Source organism: Aythya ferina, assembly GCF_964211825.1.
Source record: "Aythya ferina genome assembly, chromosome: 9".
In the NCBI taxonomy this organism is placed as follows: Eukaryota; Metazoa; Chordata; class Aves; order Anseriformes; family Anatidae; genus Aythya; species Aythya ferina.
This window is the reverse complement of record NC_140305.1, coordinates 20,947,032-20,962,953: the sequence shown is the minus strand read 5'-3', so window position 1 is coordinate 20,962,953 and position 15,922 is coordinate 20,947,032. Positions and strand designations below refer to the sequence as shown.

Here is a 15,922-nt window from a genome sequence, read left to right as displayed (position 1 = left end):
GTGTTAGACAACGGGATTCTGTCTCCAAAGCCGAGTTCTGGCAGCATACAGAGTAATAGTTTATATATTCAGGATGTGCCAAAGAAGAATTTGATAAAGCATTTCCTCATCTAGTGACACTATTCGAGACTTAGGCAGCTCTGCCCATTCATTTATGTCTCCCTAAAACCATGAATGGGGAAGAAAACTGCACAGGTTTTGCTTCCTATACTCTGAAAGGAACAGATCTGACATACTCAAGAACTGCTCGACTTCTATAGACTTGGGCACAGTGGACAAAGCCTTACATAAAGTAAAATCTCTGGCTGCGTAACAGCCATTCAAAATAAATGCATCAATGTTACCCTCTAGTTACATATAAACATATAAAAAAGTATTTTTATTTTCACATATAAAAACTATTTTAGTTTGAATTTTATGTACTATAATTATAGAGCTGTTTGAAAATCACATGCTCTCCACTGAGTAAAATTAAGTATTTAAGGTTTGTGGTTGTTTTTGGTTGTTTGGCACTGTTTGTTGGCTGTATGTTGTCACTCAGACTTGCAGAATGGCCGAGGTTGGCGCCTCTGGAATTCACCTGCTCCAACCCCTGCTCAAGCAGCGACACGCAGAGCTGCTGCCCAGGACCGTGTCCGGGATGTTTTGAAGATCTCCAAGCAGGAGACTCCACAGCCTCTCTGGGCAGCCTGTGCTGGTCACAGACACGGCACTGAAGTGCTGCCTGGTGTTTAGACAGAACCTCCCGTGCTCCAGTTTGTGCTAAAGCTAAATACTCTGAAATGCAAGCAGAGACAGGCCTAGGTTGACACAGCAGCCACGGTGTGCTTTCTCCTCTCTCTCCACCCAAACCTCCTCTGTGCATTTCCTTCCCTTCTGTACCTTTAACAAATACTTTATGTTAGCTGCAGTGTAACATCTCAGATAATTAAGAAGCAGAATAACGATCAATTAAAATAATTAACAAACAAAAAATAACTTGGGAAATCCTAACCCAATCCCTTCCTTAAGACTGTCTTCATATTTCCACTCTGTACCCTGGCAAGCTGCTGCCAGCTGCCGGAGCGCACCCCTCGGTGTCAAGCAGGGCTCTCCAGCGTTTCGCAGGCCTCCGGTTTCCCCAAGAACAAAACAGGAAACGGGCCTGGGTGTGACCTTGTTCTCTGAGGTCACCGCTATTGTTGCACTTCTGCACATTTTGGAAGTGTTTTAAAGCGATATGTCTCCATTATAGCTTTGGTACAAAAACAGGAAATAATCAACCAACGCCTCTAAGAGGAAGAGGACTAGCAGAACTTATTTAAACACCCATTTCTCTACCAGATACCACGCTGAATTTGAAGGAGCTGTTGAATGTATGTGCTCAACACTTGGTGCACAGCTGGAAAGCACAGGTGACAAAAGAGAGCCACAGGCCACCAAAAAATCAGCGGGGTAAGAAAACAGCCTCGCCTCCTAGGGTGCGACTCCAGCAGACGGCACACAGCGACGTCAGGGGCACGAAGCCACCACCAGCCACGTGGCTCTGGCAGGTTGGGGCTGGAGATGTTGGGTGCTCTCCTTCCTGCAGCCACACACTAACGCCACTCCACATCAGGAGGAATGCCAGCCTCTGCTGGTGTACACACACGGCTGCTAAGCTTGTGGTTTTCATGGATGTTTGGAGTAAAGCCTGGCACATGAAAGAGTTTCTATTTACTGCAGTAACTGCCCGGAAATATTAACAGAAGCAACTTCAGTCAGACAAATACACACGTGAAAGATCACCTTCAGAATCCAGTACTGCATCAGCCCGTGGTGGCTGTCACTGCTACAAGAGAGCCGAGGAAACGGCAGCTCCAACACCCCTCACGCAGCACTGCTGGGTTTCAGCACACGGCGAGCTCCCGCCGCGCGCCTCCTCCACCGATCACCGCCTCGCTTACGGTCTCCATGGAGGACAAATAGACTGACAAATACTGAGCACGCTGACAGCAGCCACAAAACGTGCAAAGGAAGTCACAGGGTAGACATTTGAGTGAAATAAAGAATTATCAGTGACTGTAGACTTTTAGCCTTATACATACAACAGGTTGCCGGCTTACTGGAGCAGTGTCTTAGGCTGAGAGACACGAGAGCTTATTTCTAAAACCCATCGTAAGGTCTAAGCCAAGCACATTTGTAAAACAACCCCAAACCCCTTACTCTTCCTTTGCCAACACATGCTAGATTCAAGAAAAAACAAGAAGTTCGGTGTTAAGCACAAGGCTGACAAAAGCACAGGAAGAAGAAATTTTTCAACGTCATGAATATTTCACGGTCCAAAATAGGGATTTTTCTAAAAGTAGCATTCTTGTATCATATATTCATGATGTCACTTCCAGGTCAAAATGTTTCCGCATGTAAGCAAAATTTCTTTAATCACACTCTCTGCAACCAGAATTTCACGTGAAATTCCCATTATGCTCTCTTGTGACAAAAATGATTTCCAGCAACAGTCTGGTTCAGTGACCCCAGAGCACTCCCCTGCTGGATGCAGTGTCACTGGGTTTGCAATTCAAAATGTTTAAGACTGAAGCAAAAAGATATAACCGTAAGTAATGAGACAGAGATGGTTCCAGTCCACATTTTTCCTTGGAAAGACAAGTGGCCACACGCAGAGTGAGCAATGTACAAGTTTATCTCCCGCTTCAAATACTCAGCTATACCCAGACACTACTCCATCAACTTGTCCAGTGCGCTTTTCCTAGCAAAGAGAGGACAGTTCAAAGCCATTTTGAAATGACTTACATTTAAATCCATCTCTTGCTGATGGGTTGCTTGCTGCTGGGTTTTGGACTATAAGAGGCTGGTGCGCTGATGCTTACTCAAGTGGCACAGGACCCTTTCACTCTGTAGGGCCAAGCAGCGCTGGGCACACAAAATCTGCTGCGGTACCGCCACGCACAAAGCACCACCGAGCAGCCCCGTTTTCTAAGCGTGTGCAGGCTGCACGGATACACGACAGGCACTGAACACACAGCAGATTTAAGGCTCCAAGTCAGTGGAGACACACGTTTAGAGAAACGAATGCTGTCAACAAGAGAAGTGCCTGGGTTGCAGCAGATTGTTCACTTGACTGAAATAATTCCTGGCTGACAGTTTTTCCAAGCAGCGCTTTCTCGCACACTTCAGGAGCAGCAAGCCCAGCAGTACCAGCTACACATACACATTGCTTCCTTTCAAACGCATCAACCAGCTTGGAAAAAAACGCATTTGATCTATAGATAGGCTTCTGCACCCTTCCCTCCTCCTCACCATTCAGCCCTACACACACGCTCCCTTGGTACCGGAGTTACAGCGAGGCATTATGCAGCTCACATAATTACGCAGCTGTAACGTTTAGCATACAGCTGTACTCTTTCAGAGGAAAACAAGGGAATATAAACATTTGGGTTTTATACTGATTATCCATAGATCAGATAAAGCTATTGCCCTCACGTCTAATTTTGAGTTTGCTTTTGGTTCACAACACTTTTCTGGTCAACAATTTGCGATTCTAAGCCACAAAAATTAAGCCGTCTCCCAGACTAGAGTTGAGGCTACTTTAGTAGTTTGTATACATATAAATATTTTTTTAAGGCATGACTACTACCATAGGCCTTTAACATCCAACCATAGCCCCACAGCCTCAGCTTTACACAGCACCACTGAATGACTGGAAAACCCATACTAGAAAATGCAGGGTGTTTTTCACCCTTCCTAACGCACATGTGGGATTAGGAGTACGCAGACTGTGCAGCTACTCCCGTACCACTTGTGATGAGACGCAATTTCATATATTGAATGTATCCTCTTTGGAACTACTCTTGATGTGTCTCATGCAGCGCTGCCACTCCAAAAAAAAGAAACGACACTGAATACTTAAGGAAGATGCTATGTATCACTGTGCTTTTGAACTATCTTCACAATCACAGGGTTCTCAAAATAACGCCTGTCTTTATAGTAAGAGTATTTTTAACGCAGTGATTATATCTAGCAGAAAAAGTTCTAGACAAGATAAAAACCTTTCTTATAAAAAACTATCTAGATAATGCTGGCATTATACTAAAAGGAAGTTGTAAATCAAGCTTGCAATTCATTCTTTTTCACGCTTTTGTGATGCATTAAAATCCAGATGTATTTTTAGAGTCCATATCCCAAGACACAAGAGAGAAGAGCAGATATGTTTAGGTAACATTAATGTACAAAGTATAGTTGCCAAAAGTCAGAGATTAACTAACTGGTTATCGGAAGAAAAATGGTCCTAGATGAAGTTTCCAACAGAAGAGGATAGAAGAAAAAATGGAAGGAAGGAAGTACGACACTCCCACTAGAAGCAATCTTCTCAAAAAGTTTAAAAAAAAAGAGAGAGAGAGCTACTTTTTTACGGAAGCACGACACTCCTTAGGTTATAAATAGCAGGATTCCCCTGCGGAGGCAAAGCCTACTGTTACAGACAGGAATGTATTTGCCAGGCACTGTTGCCACAGAAGAGCCCCTGGGTCCACAGCGTGCCTTGCCAGAGGTTATCTTTCCAACCCACTGAAACTTCTGCGCTCATAAATACTTCCCACATATCTCAGTCAAAGAGAGCCGGGTCAACAACAACCTGGTGAAGTGCGCTGCCTTGGCTTCTAACCCGTGCCAAGAAGCAGGCCTTGTTCTCATAAATCTTCTCATTTTACAACCTGGGATGCACACTCAGCCATTTTTGATTTTTTTTCAGCATTTGTAGCCCCAAGATCAGTAAAAATGGCTAAATGTTCTTAAAACTCCCAGTTCCAGATGCTGAGTGGAGGCCAAAATGCTCTGTGACTCAATGAAAAAGCAAACATTAGCAGTACCGATGAAACTCCTGAGTAATTCAACTGTTTGCTTAGGACCTTCGCCTTTCAGCTGTCATCTTGTGAAAGTTACTGTGAAAGTCTGCGATGTAGGGCCGCGCTGCTGCTGCGGAGACTGAGAGCAGAAAATTGCTCCAGCTCCTGAATTATCACTACTGGCAGAAGTCAGTTTTCTTTTCTTCCTTTCATCCCTTTGTAAAGTGCATGTTTTACTTCTGATGCCATCTATTAGCATTTGAAATGAAAGAGAATAGAGGACAGGGAAAAAGAAAAAAAAAAAAAAAGCAGTTTTAAATGACTTCCTGTGCCCCGCTACCTGCCCTGCTTCCTCCTGCAGCCAGGGGAGCCGTGCTGAAAGCCGCCGTACAGGGGTAGTCATTTGTAGGGCTTTTGCTTTGGATTTGTAGTGCACCTTACCCTGCTGTGCTAAAACAATCCAGCTCCCTAGATAAAAGAGTTTCCCCTTTTCTGTCACATATCTTGGAGATAAAGACCAAAGACTGCCTTTGCAGAGCCCAACACAGTAGCTGTACTTCCTGGCCACCTCATTCTCTGTGCTTTGGATTGTTTTTTGCTCAGATACCTTGCTTCCAGGCTAACAAAAGACTCTAGAAAGAGCAACCACAAAGGAGAAGTTCCTTGCCCTACAAGCAGCAGAGAGCAGCAGTATTTGAAGGCAAGTAACACACCGACACCGCCGTGGGCGCTGCTGCTCTTCTGCCCTAGCACGGCTAGGGGCAGCCAGCACCCTGCCATCTCCTTCCTACCTCTGCAGCGGAAGGAAACCGCCACCAGCATTATCGGTTTCTTGACATTCTAGATCATCTAGACCTAATGTCTTCCTGGAGATGCTCTACTTCCTTTGCTTCCCACCGCCAAAACGCACGTGGAAAGGACTCCCTTTACATCCTAACATACAAGATGAACACCTTTGCTTAAACCTACTTTGTATTTTTTTTTTTTTGGTGGATGGGATAGGGAAGCTTCACCTATTTTATTTTTTGTTTGTTTGGTGGAGGAAATAGAGAAACTTTTATAGAATAACCCTACTTAAAAGCTAATTTACTGTAGGTTTATTAATTTTTAGTACATTATATTGCGCTGTCAAGATCACCGAAACTGATCAAAGCCAGTAGATACACACTAAGGCTCCAAATATACAATGTGTTAAATGAGATTTTGACAAGCATTCCATCTATATATGCAATCTGAATATTTATTTCAGCTCAGAAACAACTGAGCTCAATTGAAATCAAGAATCTGAAATGCCTTCCTTTTCTAAACTAGGGATAAAATTGGTTTACATGAACAATCACCTAAAGCCATTAGTCGACAGAAAGGGCCACCAGAAGAAGACTCCAATCCAATATCATTTCTTTTAATTAAATCAACTTCAGATACTAAATGTGTTTTAACCATTTCATACATCTTGAGTAAGCATCTTCTACTTTAATGCATGATTTTAAATTCATACAAGTAGGTCAAAAATTGCTTTTTAATTTCCATCCAAATAGAAAATGACACAAATACAACTTATATGAGCAGTGATTAGTGCAGCAGAAAAAAGTAATAGAGGGCAGCAAGAAATATATGCATGCATTAACCCAGCAAGAATGGTCTGAAATTTTTGGTTGACCTGTGTGGTGCCAGGAGTTGGACTCGATGATCCTTGTGGGTCTCTTCCAACTCCAGATATTCTGTGATTCTATGATTCTAAGAATCAGAGCAAGTTCTCCTGAAGCTGCTTAGGTGCTCTGCTGAAGCCTGACAGCAGTGCCGGTGGAGCAGGTGGGCATGGCTCCTGCTCCGAGACATCAGGACGTCCGAGTGCCAAGAGGTGCCCATAGCACTTCCCAAAATTCACCCAGCACTCCCCAAAGGAGCAAACTCTAGGATGCTTTCCCAGTTGGTTTCAAAAGAGAATCTCAGTGCTAACTGCCTCAGGGTGTGTGCTCTGATGCCCGTGTGGCAGATCTGCCCTTTTAGGGCAGTAACAAGTAAAACCAATTTCACCTACAGGAGCCCCTGCACACAGACCTGCAAGAGGAGATGCCAACCACCTGAACTGGTGACTGTGCTGCGAGAGCAAACCTAACGCCGCCAGGGGTTGTTCTCAGAGCCAGCTGCAAAGAGGTTATTTGTTCTTTTCAAAGACGCCAAGCCAGTCATCAAGTGCAGCTCCAAGATCTTCAGTCCCATTTGAGAAACATTCAATCCTAAGATTTATGATGTTGCTTAAAATGAAAGTCATACAAATATAATTTAAATCTTAACATTACTCAGCTCTTTTAATAGTGTTTCAGAACAGCAGCACTCGCTATGACTCAAACACTTGGCTTATGTTGAAGGTCCATATGATTAATATTTGTCTGACATCCAACACAAGAAGAAGAAAAAATGAGAGTTTGTCCAAATTAACAAACCTATCTTACCTCAAAGTAACTAATCTTATGTGATAGGTGGGACCTGAACAGGTCTTCTGCTCTACATTACAGCCAGGTACATCTTTTTCTCCCCTCCTTTCCAGGGGAAGTCCTTCCACGTGGCAACAGCCTGCAAGAGTTAGAGTAATTGAACCAGAATTTGCTTTACTCTATGTCAGCATTTCACATGCTTTTGGAAGCTGAGACATCTTAAAGGAAGTGAAACTGTCTTCACTGACATAGCTGCTTGCTATTAGATGGCCATCTATATAGTTTTTATTTTTATTTTTTTAAATTAAACCTTCAGATCAGCTCTCATTCATCTGCATAGGATGGCATTTCCTCACACTAACTACACAACTCCTAATGATCAGACCTTTAGGTAACACAGATGGCCTCCAAGCTGAGATCCCTTTGAAACCTGAAGGAGTTCACCTCTTGGTCTTTTCTTTCAGGCTCTCTCTCTTCAAACACAGAACATTTTGTTGTTCACACGCTGCTGAGCATATCAGCACAACCCTAACCAGTAGAGATTTTTTGAAATTACAAGTTGCAGCTTTGTGTAGCAGTGCCTCTTGTTATCTAGAAAGCTCTATGAAGCTCTCTGCCCTAGTATCAGATATCAAACCACAACCTTAAGAGAACTGCATATGTTCTTGGTTTCCATGATCATTCGCTTTAGTTCTGTTTAGCATCTTTCATATAAATTCTATTACAAAACACCAGGTTACAAAATACAGCAGTTTCACACAAGAACACGACAACAACCTTAATTACACACTTCGGCAGATGAAATAAGTGACAGGTCTGCACCCAATTAAAGGAAAGAAAAATGTTGCTGGAACTAAACATTTTTCTTCATTAGCAACATTATGCTTACTTTCTAAAAAGCATGCTCGAGGCACTCAGGAATTGCATTAATCTGCGTATCGATGTTCTCAGACGCTGTTAAATAAAAAACATGATCACTGCATTATCACTGCCCGCAAGTATCCACATTCCATGAGCAAGCGCTGTGTGGCAAGCTCAGAGACTCTGGATTTCTTACCAGCTTGATGAGACTTTTTACAGTGACTCCTGAGATTAGAAACAATAAATCAAGTGACCCTGTCTTCAGTGACGCGCAGTCTTAATTTATGGCTGTGGCAGAGAAGACAGTAACTGAGGGAGATTTACGATACACTGCATAGTTGTGTTTTTTTTTATTTCTTGTTTCACCTTCAGGAGCCTATATTCATAAATTCTGTGGCATTTTAAAGGTTGCGTAATGTTCTAGGATGGAACTAGGCACAATTCGGTATTCAAAAATATTCTGCAATGTTTTCTAATGTTTTTGAATCCCAGGTTTTTCTTCAGAAACTGTGTGGAAAACTAAACTACTTGAACAAATTAAACACTAGCTATATTAGTGCTCAACTAGGGAACACCAAGACATGGTTGAAACCTTCATTATCCAACATAAATATAACAGATTACATTCGTAGCCAACTATCTTCCACTTCAGATTTAAATGGCCTGAGCAGTCAGTCAAGACCAACTTTTCAAGCGCTTGGGGAAGGGCTAAACATTAGAACACCAGTTATTTGCTGGGCCACTTCGACCACGCCAACTCACAGAATACAGAGAAATTCATCCCTGTGTCATGAAAATGTGGGTTTCCTGTTTAACAAAAAAAAAAAAAAAAAAAAAAAGTATTATATAGTCCTAACTCTCAAAATATTAAACTGTTTAACTCATCCACACTACCTACTGTAAGAACTATTTTGAAGAATACGTAATTGAATATTGCCTGTGTTAACTGTATTAGACACAATGAGATTTTATATTTGTGTGTATATAAAATCTCCCTCTTTTTCCTAGCCCTATTCTTCCAAGACAAAAATCAGTCCATCCTGTGGAAGCACAAGTTAACTTCACCACTTATCACACACAAAAATCACAAACACTGCAGAAAAAGCACTGCAGGCTACCATCCCACTAGAAGACCTCATAATCTAAGGTGTTTTTTTTTTGTAATTTCTTGATGTTATTATTAGCATTACTCCTGAGTTCTCTCCCAGTTGAACCGCTAGTTCCATCTATTGTGCCTGTCATCTGACCGTCAGATGAGCGATCACCTTTTACATCACTGCCAGCGTTTCCACCAGCAGTCAGTGCAGTTTTCGGTTTTCCCCTGCGCGCCGAGATGACTTTGCAGGCGCACATCCCCACGTACTCCCACCGCCACCGACTCCCCGCCACGACTACCGGCATCTCCGGACCCCCCGTTCATACACAAAGCCCAGGCAGGTCTGGCAGGCACACTGAGCCCCCCGGCAGCAGCTCCACGGTGCAGCAAGGAGCCCTGCGAACCAGCAGGGAGCTGTGCTGGCGGAGACGCAGTGACCACCAGGAATCACTTGGTGCCACGCAGCTGCCCTCGTCTCTCAGCCCAGATTCTCGGCAGAAAACCGCCGAAGGGTTTTCAAGGAAGAGACTGAAGCAGAGCGCAGAGCTGGACTGCACACAGAAAATCCACCAGACTCAGGGGGCTCTGCCTCCCACCCCTCCCAACGCCTTCCCAGGGGTTTCGGTGGCTCATTACCTGCCTGCTCCCTCCGGAGCGCCCTTCCCAATGACAGGGCAGGGGCTGCTCTCAGAGCATGTCACAAATTGATGACAGGTAATCAGATTAGACTCTAAGCAATTTTTTCCACGGCTCATGCTTAGCACAGTCCTACTTCAGGACTGAAAGCGAGCCTGGCAAAGCACCTATTCTGCGGGCTGCAACAACCGGCCTAACACAAGGCAGGACGCCGATCGCCCGCCTGTGCAGGCACACGAGGAAGCGCCGGGAGCTCCTTCTGCCCGCGCAGCGCTACAACAAACCCCAAACTTGTCGGCGTGAAGCAAGGCGGGCGCTTCTCACAGTTTCTGGCGGAGACGAGAATAAAAAAAAATTTAAGCAGGCGATGACCCCCGCGAGAAGCACGGGCAAGAAAAAAAAAATCAGATTTTGAACAAAAAAAAAGAAAAAGAAAGAAACAGGATCTGGCTGTGGAGACAGCGAGGTGCCAGGCAGCGGGTGCCGGCTCGCCCCCCGTGACTTTGCATTTTTTTTTTTCGCATTTTTCCCGGGGCCCCCGCGGCCGCTCCCCACCGGGGCAGGGCAGGGCGGGGTCCCAGGGCCCCAAAGCCGCTTGGGAAAGAAGGGAACCGGCGGCAGCACCGGCACCAGGGCGCCCACCCCACCCACAGCCCCCAGACCCCCCCCAGGCGCTGCCGCTGCCCCCCCAGCCCCTCGGGCCGGGCCCCCCCCGGGCCGTTACCTGCAGGCGGCGGCGCTGGGGCCGCTGCTGGCGGCGACGCCCGGCTGCGAGCTCCCCCCCCGGGGCCGGGCCCTGCCGCCTCCTCCTCTTCCTCCCCGTCCTCCCCCTCCTCTTCCTCCCCCCACCCCTCCTCCTCCTCCTCCTCCTCCTCCTCCTCCTCCCCGCGCCCCGCCCGCAGCACGGAGCCGCCCGCCAGGGGCGGGGCAGCGGCGGCCGCGGGGCTCCCGCGGGGCTCCCGGGCGGGGTCGGGGCTTCCCCCAGCACCGCCACCGGGCCCGGAGGCTCCCGGGCGGCCGCCTCAGCCCCGCTCCGCGGCCTCAGGAGGGACCGAACCGGGAGGAGGGGGGTGAGGGAGGGGGCGGGGAGCGGCCGCCGCCCTGAGGGCCCTGAAGGCCCCGGAGCCTCGCGCCTCAGGAGGGGCGCCCCTCGGGGCTGTACCTGCGGGCCGGGCGGTGCCGGTGCCGGTGCTGGTCCCGGTGCCGGTGTCGGTGCGGGCCCGCGGGTGTCACCGAGCCGCCGCCGCCGCCTCCATGGCGCTCGGTCGCGGCGCCCGGAGCTCCTCCCCCGCCCGCATGGCCCCGGCCGCCGGGCCGGGCCGTTGCCATGGCTGCGCTGCGCTGACGTCAGAGCGCTTAAAGAGGCAGCGCCCCGGCAGCCAGGCGGCGGCCCCCGCGGGGGCTGAGGGCCTCCAGGCCTCGGCGGCCCCGTGGCGGTTTTTACGTTGCCACAGCCTGCTGCTCAGCGGCGGAGCTTGTGTTTTTTTTTGTCACAAATACTGTGGAAAAGCACCCCCCGAAATGTTAGTGTGATCACTAAATAACTCACCACTAATGGCCAGACATCCACAGAGCAGCCCGTGGCCGCACAGACCGTAACACACCGCAGTGCCACAGCCCGCTGCTTTCCTCACGTAGTGCCTTAAATCACTCACCTGCATCCCCCAAAAGCCCCAAATTAATCACCTCGGTGACTTTGTCCTGGTTGTGAGGTCCCGCTTTCCCCCATGGCACCGCATCTGGCCTCCGTTAGCTCGAAGGACAGCTGTCAGTCAGCAACGTGTTGGCTTTTAGTGAGTGCTCACGCGGCAAAAATCAACAAGGAATGGGCTTTATGTCGATGCACCAGGGTTGAAAAGGAAAAAAAAATCTTTTTTTGGAGTTGCTGTATCGCTAAAAGTTGCTTAACTTTTCATAAAAGGGATAAATTGGTACAAAGATAGTTCTCCCTTGAACTAAGCTTGTTCCCTTACGTTTTTCTTAATTCAGTCTTTGGTCTCAGAGTAGTGATTACTGACAAGATGCAGTCCCAGAACGAGCACACCACTCCTCATCTTTTCTTTTAAAACTGCTCTGGAAAATTGCAGCCAGTAAACAAAGCCCCTAAAAAGTTCAGATGGCATTTAGGTAGTTACGTATTATGAAATTATCAGTCTTTGTCCTTCCAGTAGAGCAAATTAAAACATTTTATAAAAATTACATAATTTATCCTCATGACTCATTTGGGAGACGGGGAAGTTTCTTCCTTAGCAGACTGGGAAAATGATGCACACAGGACATGGGTCTCAGCAGGGGAACTCAGTCTTGCAGGAGTGGCATTGCTGCAGCTGTGATGGTCCAAGGCTGAAAGCAAAGCAAGGTTTGCAAGAAGGAATATCCTTTCTTAGACAAACTGGTACAAATAAAAGAATTTGCCTCTCCCTATAAAACTCATCTCACCTATTGATAAGTCTGCTTAGTCATTTATTATAGAAAGAAGTTATGAATTCCTAATGAAACAACAGAAATCCCCAGTCCTGCTAGTGGCAATATTTTACAGCCAGCCTTTATCCATTTTTGTTTCTCATCACTGGTTTCACATGCCAAACCCTACTCTGCAAAATGGAGCTACCCCAATGGAGCTTTTCTTATGCCAGTTCAGTTCAGCAATATGCTTTGTATTATTTCAGAATTTATAAAAGGAATCAATTTGCTCTGCAGTGATCAAGAAATGTCGAGATACAGTGCCAGATGAGTTTTTAAAATCAATCTCTAGATCACTTTATCTAACTCATTCTCTTTGAATTATGAGTTACTACAGCCAACACAGCAATTCAGTTTCTGATAAATTAAGCCCTACTGGAGGTCCCCACTGCTTGGACTCCTGCCTGATGAGTCTGAGACATCTTGGATGGGAAGGCAGAGGAAGGGAACCTGTTCAGAGATTGTGCTGATTCAGCTGGAACTAAAACCATCTGCCAAGAAAGCTCCAGCAGCACCCTAAACACCCCTTTGATGGAATTTTTGTGAAACACTGTGATTTGGTATTAGGAAGCGATGAGATGTTTTCTAAAACTCCCCAGTCTTGGCAGGGCCTGAGACCAAAAGACAGACAGGCACACATATACTCTAAATAGCTAAAAATACCACTACAATCCATGTATGTCTTTTTTTCAGTTCCAGAAAAACACTGAGTTCATCATCAGCTTGGTACTTTCCGTGTTCCAGAAAGTCCCCACCTTTCTTCAGCCCATTATCTAATTCCTTCCCAAAACACTTCAGGATGTACAAGAAGTAATCATGTTTCTTCGAGAGGCAAGTTAAAGCAAAAAAAAAAAAAAAAACAAACAATAAACTCCAGGTAATGAAGAGATAAAGATCCAGAGGGAATCCCCTCCACTGGTGTGACTGAATCACACAACCCTTTTGACTGAATTTAGGAAAACAAACAAACAAAAAAATGCCCCTTCCAACTTCAGAATTAACTTATCAGTGTAGCAATCCACTTTCTTGACACCTCTGTAATAGCAAAATTATTTGTCTTTATCTTTCATCTTTTTTTTTTTTTTTTTACTTGGTTAAATCAGAACTCTCCCACAGTATGTATGTACTCTGTCCTCATGCTTTGTTTATCTCTGACAGCACTTCTACTTCTGCAATACTTACTATTCAGGTAAGACGCCAGTCCACATCTTTTTCCTCTTACATTTCCATCTTTCCTCTCAGACCTAGGAATTAGAATGATTAACCCCTTACTAACAAGTAAGCCATCTCATGATATTCTTTATTCAAGCCTTATGAAGATCCAGGGACTTGAAAGCTCACTAGATTTATTGATAAAGTTTAATTACTCTGTTAAGGATTACACGTATTGTCTTTGCTTTCTCTAGCATGAAGGGAAAACATGTCCACCTTCAGATATTCCTTCCTCAATGTCTGCCTAAATATGAAAGCAAAAGTTTCATTGCTTTACCTACAACTTACTGTTTTGACTCTTACTGAGTGTGGTGTTCACTCATGTCAAGACCCCTTCAGTTGCTTGGCCACACAACTGGAGCATGACTGATCATCCTTTGTCACCCTGTCAGTGACTGCTTACATACGGGCAACATTTCACAGTACCAAGGAGCCGTGCCCTCTCTGCACACCAGCTGATGCTCTCCGTGACATGTATCTAAGGGGGCAGCTTAGTTCACGCTGCTTCTGTGTCCCACCAGTCCCTCCAGGAGCCCAAGAATGAATGAGGACAGCGACTGTGCAAGGGGCTCGCCACTGGTTCCTGGATCGCTGCTGAACTGGGTGGAGGGAGGGTACCACCTCTGCTCTTTTATTAGCATCTGTGTGCTACCAAGAAACAGTAAACTTCAGTTTCTAGAGCTTTCGATCCAAAATAGCTCAGCTCCTCTTGTATTCACGTATTTATTCTCTATTTTTTAATTCAGATACAAAAACAAGGAAAAAGAATGTAAGGAGAAACAGTAATAACATTTTTCTTGTTATTTAGGAGACTGAAGACAGAGATTTACGCAGATGTAGAGGACAGAGATTTGGTTACTTTTTTAAAACAACTGATCAAGATACACAGTTGGATCATTTTGCAGCTACGGTTTGGAGCCTAGATTCCTGACTCCAGCATGAGCCAGGTGACTCATCCTTTAGAGAGAACTGAACAGTCACTGAACACAATTTAAATAGAAGAAAGGAGAGTGGATACATATGCATAGCTGCTTTACATATGGCCTAGATGTATGTGTGTATTTAGGAAAAATATCTATTAATATTTATTTCAGACAGATGATGAAGGATACGTGTACAACTGCTGAAAATGCTCATCATGAAAGAACAGGGGAGAAACAAACAAACAAACAAAAAAAAGGGCTAGAAAAGGCAGCCATTCAAATGATACTGTTCCCTTCTGAGACCAGCTGCAAAACTGAGAAATCGCTAGCAGGTTTCACGTGTTTGCTGTAATTTGTGAGGTGTTTCACCAGTGTTTAAGATCACCGAGCAAGGCAAAAGGCAGGGCTCACATTCATCGCCGTGTTTCTCTCTGTTCTCTGATGCTGCAGTCCTAGCACTAGCAATGCTGGCACGTGAAGGCTGACAAACTTTGATGGCGTGTTTTGGAAATTCTTTTGATTTCTTCTTGGATGGGGAGAGAAGGGTAGGCAAGCAGAGGAAGGGGAATCTGTATTTAAAACCTACACAGAAAAATTTATGAGTGTGCCTACAAATCCCAGACTCAGGGGATGAAGCCTCAATCAGCTGTAACTCTGGCAGCAGCTCTGCTTGAAATGGCCGGGGAGAAGGCTCCATTCTACCAAGGGTGTGGGTGTGGAATTGTAATAGACGCTTCCATAAACTGCTGTCTGCTCAAATGTCATGATGTTGGCTTTCTGCCCCATTTTCAGCTGCAGAGAACAGCAGATGGGAGGGGCAGAAACAATGAAGATCCCTTTTTAACTCTCAGATTGAAAAATCTCCCAACTCTCTTCAGTCAAACAGTACTTCTGACTATTATGAATGGTATTTTCGAGATCCTGTTTTGGAAATTACAATTACTTTACTTTATACCTAGCATAATTCCCCAAAGATCTCACGATGTGTGCAACAGGGAACAAACAAGGACTGGTTAGCTGCACGCAGAACAGCAGGTGATCACTTTTTTGTGAGTTTTCCCTTACTTCAACAAGCGAGAGTGTAATGTGCATTAATGTTGTGTTCCAGGTATAAAATGGAATAAATGGAGACAAAAAAGAAGATGTGAAAAGTCATGAATGGAGCTTAACAGAATATTCAGTAATGATTTGGGTAGTAAAAGTGTGTGGAAAAAGAAAGAAAGAAGTATTAGAGTGGCATTTTGTTCAGTTTGTTCAGAGTGTTTGGCCCCTGTGTGGAAGAAGACAGGAAGCCAACTGACGAAGCATAATCATGTTCATTAATTAGCTTTAGAAATTCGTACAAATATGAGCTAGTTTCCAATCACAACAAAATCAAACTCCTTTTCACATTTACAATGGGAGATCCTTGCATTCCACTGCTACCCAGTCTCTTAGAAAATAACAGGTGTAACATTTATCAGTATGCGTATG

General features: G+C 45.2%; 1 protein-coding gene across 3 annotated transcripts in view; it reads right to left on the bottom strand.

Annotated features, from left to right (window-relative positions):
- The window catches only part of GNB4 (G protein subunit beta 4), a 29,202-nt gene extending 18,059 nt beyond the window's left edge, over positions 1–11,143 (bottom strand). The window contains exon 1 of one of the 3 annotated variants that reach the window (XM_084528803.1): positions 11,014–11,143. The gene's annotated coding sequence lies outside the window, so the exon portion shown is untranslated. Of the gene's footprint in view, positions 1–7,276; positions 7,298–10,575; positions 10,659–11,013 lie in introns of those variants that run through there. The other 2 variants (XM_084528804.1, XM_084528805.1) reach the window with 2 other exon arrangements.
- Between the last annotated feature and the right edge of the window lie 4,779 nt (positions 11,144–15,922).